The sequence below is a fragment of the Nuphar pumila genome, chromosome 15, assembly GCF_984573655.1.
Source record: "Nuphar pumila chromosome 15, dmNupPumi1.hap1.1, whole genome shotgun sequence".
Classification (NCBI taxonomy): Eukaryota; Viridiplantae; Streptophyta; class Magnoliopsida; order Nymphaeales; family Nymphaeaceae; genus Nuphar; species Nuphar pumila.
Genome location: NC_143263.1, coordinates 81,192,498 through 81,201,340, shown reverse-complemented (window position 1 = coordinate 81,201,340; position 8,843 = coordinate 81,192,498).

Below are 8,843 nucleotides of genomic sequence, written 5' to 3'. Positions count from 1 at the left end.
GAACATAGTGTCCTTGCGCAGCATTGTCCGTGAATCAAACTTCCCCTAGTGGGCCGCATCTTGGTCAACGGCCAAGTGGGTCCGGTTCGTTGCCCACCATACTTGGCAGCATTACGTGATGGACTGGATTTATTCGTTCTTTCATTGTCACAGAAGTGACCACTCTTCCATTTGCAACATTGCATTTGCACCTATTCAAAGAGGTTTCCCGCGTACCTCACAAAATTTGGAGAGGAAAGAGAAAGGATGGAGAAGGATGATCCATGGGATGGCTTGGACGTCGATGATTCCGACCTCCAACCCCTCGTCCGACCCTCCACTCTCCTCCCTTCGAAGCGTCCCCCTCAAATCTCGAACACCCATCTCGAGAAAACCCTCAACCCTTCGCCTCTTTCCCTCAATTTCACCCAACTCCCGTCTCTAGAACCCTGTTCGCAACGCCTTCGCACCTCCGCCTTTCAATCCGAGCGGTGCCGAGATGAAAACCCAATTCGAAGTTTCGAAAATGCTGCTGCCGATCGGCAGAATTCCGGGGAAGATGTGAAATTGGAAGCGATTGGGGCTCATGGAGCTCACGAATTGGGCAGTAGGTTTAGGGTTCGCCATCGGATTCCTGGACCAGCTGGGGATGTTCAGTTGGCTATGCAGGGAGATAGTGAAGTTGGTCGGGATCGATCTCGGTATTGGCAAGATGGTGTTTCTTTCGAGCTAACTGGATGCGAAGACGATGAAGATTTCAAGAAGAATCCATGGCTATACGCCATGGATTTTATCGAGAAGCAGAAATCTGAATTGGGTATTGCAGTTTTTGTGTTCTAGGTTTTTTTTTGCAGTTTCATTGTTTCATTGAATAATTTAAATTAAATGGTAGATTTTGTGTTCTTTTTAGGCGAGAAAGGAGTTTCACATACAATAACGATAAAATCGATTAAATCAATTGCTCAGAGTGTCGATCGTTTGCCTCAGGTTCTTCCTTCTTTCTTTTCAGATTTTTTTTTTATATAATTGGTGGTTGTGGTTTGCAGAAATAATCACGTACTGATTTCAGGTGCTTTTCGAAGTTTTCATTAAAAAGTTCTTCTTTTGTAAATTGAGATTAGGAATTGAATAAAATCGATATAAGATGTTCGACGTCAATTGAATTGCATTATCTGTGTTTGATTTTTAGGTTGTGGGGATTATTAAATCCTGTATGCTTGATGGGCTCGGACATACTTTTGTGACTCTAAAGGTACTCTACTAAGTAGGGAGTTCAAGAAAAAAAAAACATGATATTTTGGGACTTGAATTCGACTATTTTGGAGTAAATTTTGTATTGTTTCATTATTTTAGGATCCTACGGGCACTATTGATGCAAGCATTCATCGTAAGGTTCTCAAGGAAGATAAACATGGAAATGATGTTTCAGTTGGATCTGTTATCATACTTCGCCAGGCATGTGTATTTCTAGCCATCAGAATTTCTAGTCTTTTGTATGTTTTTTACCCATGACCCTGTGCTTTTTATAAGGATTGCCAATGCAGTTGTTTGACTATGGCAATTGACATTTGCAGGTTGCTGTTTTTTCCCCTCGTTGTTCATCTCATTATCTCAATATAACATTGAATAATGTGATTAAGGTAGTCCCTGTTAGCAACAAATTTTTCTTGGGTAAATTTCAGGGAGCTAGATATCTAAGATGGTACATTTTCACCATTATTTTGCAACCACATTTCTCAGGGAATTTGAAAAGGTTCCTACAATTTTTATGCATTATGTTTCTTTGCTTCTTTCTCCTGTTCTCTCACTTCATCCAAACAAGTTTCAACGTAATTTATACCACGGAGATTGAATGGAGGTTTAATTTGTAGTCGAAAAGTTTTAAGGCATCAAAAGGCTAAAACTAGTAGAGTTACCACATGCAACTCTATCCTCATGTAACACCCATCGGTTTTCAAGCTTTATTTTCCTGTATTTTTCGTATCCCGTGTTTGGTTTTGGTGTTTTAGGGTTCTTTGGATCCGAACTCGGATCCGTTTAGTAGGACATGGTGGTGACATGGGACTTGAACAGAGGGTATTATGGGGATGAAAAGGGCGTATAGGCCATTTTTTTTGGCTCCAAGGGTGGGATGGGTAATTTACATGGATTAGAGACTAATGGGTGTGCCAATCATCTCCATTCAACACCTCACCCTAGGCCATCATGACCCCCCCACCCCCCCTTTTCCCTTTTCCCTTTTCTTTCTCTTCACCTCTCTCCCTCCCTCGTTCAAACTCTCTTCTCCCCTCTCCCCCTCGCTCTTTCTATCTCTTCTCTACATCCACCCCAACTGAAACCCCATTTTGGAGCATTTTTGTAAAGTTGATACCGGGGAACCATCATTTTGCTTGTTGGAGTTCATCTTTTTGGTGGCTTGTTTGGTGGAGTCGTGATTGGAGGTGCTTCTAATTTTTTTTGGGATGGTCTAGAGATATGTTACCCTATGGCTCACTTGGAATCTAGCATGAGCATGTAATAGGGATTTTTGTGGTGTGAATAGGTTCGGTTCTGGCATGTTATCATGTGTAAATTTTTGTTGTTAATTGTGGGCATTATTGAATTAATAAGTGTATGCTTTTCCAAAATATGTAAAACCAGTTCATGCATATGAGCATATGTTGTTTTTGTTGTTATATTGTTAGCATTATATATATTGAATGTTCAGAAATAGAAAACCGGTTCATAAATGAGTGCATGTAAGATTATTTAGTTGTTTTGGCTATAAATTTAATTGTATGATTTTCTAAAATGGAAAATCGGTTTATGGATGTAAGTATGTGAAGAATTTCTAGTTGTTTTGGGGCTTTTAAATTAAATCTTATGATTTTTTTTTCAGATTTAATCAAAACTGAAAAATCAGTTTTTTTAACTTAAAGTGTACATAGGAATCCTATGAGTAAAGATTCAACAAATTTTTAAATAAGTATTCTTTGATTATACCAAAACTGAAAATCAGTTTGGATCTATTATAGGTGTAGGGATTCAATAAGTTTTTATGGAAATGATTTTAGAATTTATCAAACTGAAAGATCATTTCTAAATTTACTATACAGGGGTAGGAAACCTATGTGAAAAAAAATCCCATTATTAGTTAAGCATTTTAATGTGTAGCTACTTGGCATGTAAATCTGATATACATATGATTTAATAAAATCATATTTGAAAATTTTAATATATGTAACTACTTAGTATGTAAATCTGATATGCATATGATTTAATAAATTCAAATTTGATAATTTTAATATGTGTAGTTACTTAGCATGTAAATTTGATACACATGATTTAATAAAATAAGATTTGAAAACTTTAATATGTGTAGCTAGTTAGTATGTAAATCTGATATGCATATGATTTAATAAAATCAAATTTGACAATTTTAATATGTGTAGCTACTTAGCATGTAAATCTGATATGCATATGATTTAATAAAAAGAAATCATAGATTTTAACTGCTCCGGTAAGGTTTTGTTAAAGTATCTTCAATAAGATACTATGATCAAGACCTCAATATTCTTGATAACAAACACATGCACATATGCACAATAGGCACTCTTAGAACACTTGTGCACAAAAGCACAACTCACTAAATCTCACAAATGCAGAAAGGCATAAAAAATAAAAAGCTTTATTATCAAATACTTGGGCTTTGACCCAAAGCCATGAGAAAATACAAGGGAGAGGGGCTCAATTTATAGATCACTTAGTGGGCCTTGGAGGGGCTCCACATGTAGTCGTTGGAGCCCCTCCAATAGTCGCAAATGTGACTGTTGGAGGGGCCCAACGACTATATGTGGCCCCCCCAAGGTACACAAAGTACAAGGAATTAAAAAGAAAAAAGAAAAGAAATAAAAAATAAAAAAAGTACAAACATATTCAAAAGATGAATATGCGTAAAAAGAGGAAAAGACTAAAATACCCCTATGACTGATATATATTTATATATATAATTAGATAGATACATATATATATATATGTATATGTATCTTTCTTTATATATATAAAATATATATTACAATGATAATGGATTACAATTTAACAGTTTTTTCCCTCTGGGGCTTCTCGACGACCGTCTTTCCCGTGAGATCACTGACTCTGTTCCAGCCTCCTTCTTGATTGCCCTTTCTCGTCCTGGTGCTGGTGCACCATAACCGGCGGGGCTCTCTCTCAATTCTCCTTCAGCTAGCGTGCTAGAAGCAGTTGAGAAGCGAGGTCTCTTCCTAGGTCAATCACCCTCCCCCCGTGTCCCACTTGGGGAGGAGGATCTTGTTAGTGAGATGATTGTTCGTGTCGATGAACGTCATTCGTTTGGCGAGCACGTCCAACGTGCTGCAGTCATTATATCATCTGGCTTGCCGACGTTTAGTGTCCTGCCGGCCTCTACCTAGGTAGGCGTAATGTCGCTCGGTATGGAAGCCTACTTGTTGAAGGAGTCTGCTTGCTTCTTCAACTCTTGGGAGATCGGCTCTGAATGATCACCAGGAGTTTGGCTTGGTTTCAACGACAATCAGATCTGGCTTAGGCGTTCCTCCTCCCTTAGGTTTCATCTTTTGTGCTTGTGAATAAAGACTACCACACTTCTCATGCGCAGGGTTCTGATACGTAAAAGTTCTGGACTTTCTGTACTTTCATCTCGTTTTAGGTATTATGAGTCTTTTGTACCTCATCATCATGCTTTCCTAGCCCTAATTCATTCTTGTGTTGAGCCTGGGTTCTATGTAAAAGCTGCGGGAAAAGACTATGATTGATAAAATGAATGCACTGGAACGAATGCAAGCATGAGAACTAGTAAAACCTCCTCCCAAGAAAAATATTATTGAGAGCAAATGGGTGTACAAGGTAAGGACAAAGGTAGATGGGTTAGTAGAGAGGTATAAAGCCAAATTGGCAGCTATGGGGTACAATCAACGATTTGAAATTGACTTTACGAAAACCTTTGCTCCTGTGGTTCATATGACCACGATTCGTACTCTTCTAGTAGTGGAAACCAGACAACAGTGGTACCTTTGGTAGTTAGATGTCAAGAATGCATTCTTGAATGGGGACTTACAAGAAAAAGTGTATATGGATCTTCCATAAGGATACTCAGATCCAGAAGGCAGAGTGTGTAGACTTCACAAAGCTTTATATGGTCTTGAAAAAACACCTCGAGCTTGGTTGGAGAAGTTCAGTTCAACAGTAAGGCCACTTGGTTTTGAGCAGAGTCATCATGATCCTGCCTTGTTTCCATCTTCCTCTATTCTTGGAAAATGGATATTACTTCTTTATATAGATGATATGGTTCTTACTGGAGATGACATAAAGAAGACTGAAGAGACTAAAAAGAAACTGGCCAATATGTTCGAGATGAAATATTTAGGGCGTTTAAAGTACTTTCTTGGGCTTGAGATAGCTTACTCTTCAAGGGGGTTGTACTTGTCCCAATATAAGTATGCTATAGATTTGGTTGTGAAAGCAAGATTGGTGGATGACTCAAAACAAGTAAATTCCCCCATGGAGGCAAATTTGAAGATGAGAGCTACTGATGGTATTGAGTTAGACGATCCTGTTGTATACAAGCAATTAGTTGAAAGCTGACTATATCTAGACTAGATATATTACACTCAGTTCATGTAGTAAATCAATTTATGAGTGCTCCCCGATCAGTTCACTTGGCAGCAGTACTCAGGATCATAAGGTATGTCAGAGATTCTATGCATTATGGTATATTTTTCTTTTCTTCATCAGGCAAAGAGTTGATAACTTTTTGCGATGCCTATTTTGGAAGCTCTAGTAAGGATCGCCTTTCCACTACATGATTTTGTATTTTCCTTGGAAGCTCCCTGATCTCATGGAAGAGCAAAAACCAACAAAGGGTGGTCTTGACCATTGTTGAAGCAGAATACAGAGCGATGACTCAAGTTGTGGCTGAGACTATTTGGATTCGATGGCTATTAGGGGAATTGAGAATTCCATGTGAAAAAAACTCAGTTATATTGTGACAATATGTATGCTATTCATATTGCTAAGAATCCAGAGTTTCATGAGCTCACTAAGCACATTGAAATAGATTTTCATTATACAAGAAGAGCTTATAAAAATGAAATTATAGATTTAGAGCGTGTCAGCTCAAAGAATCAAATTGCAAATGTGTTTACAAAATGTCTTTCTCCCTTGCATTTCAGTTCTTTCCTTTCTAAACTTGGAATGATTCCTTTACATCCTTCCAAGTTTGAAGGGTAGAGTATCATAGTTTTATGTAAAGTAGTCTTATGTAAGTTAGTATGTAATACCCTATAAAGAAAGGGACATACTAGTCATTTTATTCTTTTTACCTTTATGTTGTATTAAAGGGGATCAACCCTCTTAGAGATGTGCTTTTTTCTCATTCACGATATTAATTTAGAGAAACTTTGTTATCTCTCCTCTAACCCTAACCTCTTTTCTCTTATTTCTGAAATTGACTAACAATAGCCAGCCTATGTGATTATATTGTGATAATCAAGCCGCACTTCACATTGCGGCCAACCCGGTCACCTTATTGGAGAAAAGATCCAAGCAGGCCTCATCTCCACTGCTCATGTTCCCACTAAATTTCAATTGACTGACATTCACTAAACCTCTTGGTAAGGAACAATTTCACCTCCTAGCAAACAAGTTGGGCATCACAGATTTACATACATCAACTTGAGGGGGAGTATTAGAGTTACTGCATGTAACTCTATCCTCACGATCCTCATGTTATCGTTATCCTCAGCCATATGTAGACGGATCAAGGGTGGCACCAATTTGGGATTTTCTGTTTCTTTCTCTTTGACGGATCAAGGATGGCACCAATTTGGGATTTTCTGTTTCTTTCTCTAGCTCATTCAAATCTGTGGATTACTTTTCATTTGTTGTAATTTCTTGTATTGTAAATCTGTAGATTTTAATCAAGGGATTTTTTCTGTTGGTTGTATATATGCTTAATTGATCTAATGAGATAGACATACACATTTTTATCCTTTCCTGGGATAGCTTCTTCTCAAAAACTGTTGCAGATTGTTATTCTTCCTTTTCTAATGAGATGATTAATTGTGTATGCTTGCTGTACCATGTTATTTGTGAATCTGAAATTCATCTTAATGCTTTATTTACAGATGGTGATTCTAGTCCAGGAAATTCTTTTTTGCTTGCACCACAGCATAGTTTTACCTGTTCTGCATATTGAGGCATCAGTTAGGAACTTAGGATGAATTAGAAAAGTTGAGTTACCCGAGAGCTTAGGTGCTTGTACAAGGTATTGTAGATAGATTGAAAACAATAATATAAAAAAGTTATGTTGGTTGCGATTGATGGCAAATTTTGCATGCAATGTGTTTTGAAAATGCAATGTATAGCTGACTTCGTTTATGCTTAGATTATAGACTGTTTATGTTTCATTAAATGCCAGTATGCCAGAGAGAGTCTGGAGAATAATTAGAGTATGCCAAAGGCAGACAAATAAATGCTCACCAGAATCCTTCATTTGTTCATGGTGCATGTTGGGATGGTGGATGTATGTGAAATGAATATGATAGTTATCCCCACTGAATAGAGTAAACAGAATGACCTTTGGCAACTGGGTCTCTGGTGCTCATGTGACTCCTCAACTGTTGCTTGTTGCTACCCGGAGCCCAAGATCCGGTATCCCTAGAGATAGGATCAAAGGGCGATTGCGGAGCCGATACACCTGCTGTACCCCCTAGGAAGCAGGAGTTGAGGTGCAGCCAAGTAGGTGGGGGGCTCGGGGGGAGGACCCCTGTTGCTTAGTCAACAAAAAAAACCCAGGCCCAAAGGCCTGGTTTTTTGACAGTGAAACACCTCTTTTTAGGGAACTCCCAAAAGGAATTCCCTAAAAAGAAACCTTGCACCTTTTTTGGGGAATTCCCGAAAGGAATTACCCAAAAAAGATCCACAAACTTAGTGCCCTCCGCATTGTTGCTGTTTTACTCATTATGAAATGAACAAGTCAAACCCCACTATTCCATTGAGAGAGTATGGAGACTAATGATGTAACGATCCCGACTCATACCTGTTGAAAGGTGAACTTTTTTTTTTAAACAATTGCGTAAACAATCCCAAAGACCCGGGTCTTATAATCATAACCACATTCACAACCAAAAGGTATCTTACACTACCATCAGCGAAACCAAGTCAATTTTATTCATTAAAACCATAATGTCTACGAACAATGAACATAAATAAAAACAAGCCTAAAAGTGAAGCCTCTCTGTCTAAAGCAAAAACTATTAAGCAATCATGTAACCCTCGTAGCTCCCCGAAGCAGCAAGTCCCATCACTGAGTCTCAGAGGCTGTGAAAAACATAAAAAGTAGGGTGTCAGAATCAAAGATCCTGCGTACGAATTTCTCTAACAATTCAAGTAAAAAGAACATAAATTAGATTCAAGTAATATTTTAGAGGAAATATAACACTAGCACATAACCTGAACAATTATTCATGCATTTATGAGCAATAATCATGCGACACATTATATCACAAGTAGAAAAACAGTAAAGATGCATGATCTAATGCAAAGCAGTAAATATTCATGGACTTAATGCACATTCATGAATAACTTATTAAGTTATTATTAGAGTTTTCCTTTTATATGCATGGTCTTATTAAATTCACACAATTTTAATTTCACTTTCATTAAAACTCGCGAATACTCAAAACGGGCGCAACAAATTCTCGAGTTCAAGTTAGGTTCTCAGTTGTAACTTAACATAATTTATATTTTATTACTGGGTTCTACACTTGACTCTCAACTAATATCAGGAATCAATATCATCCATCAGAACATTAGAAATCAACATCTAATGT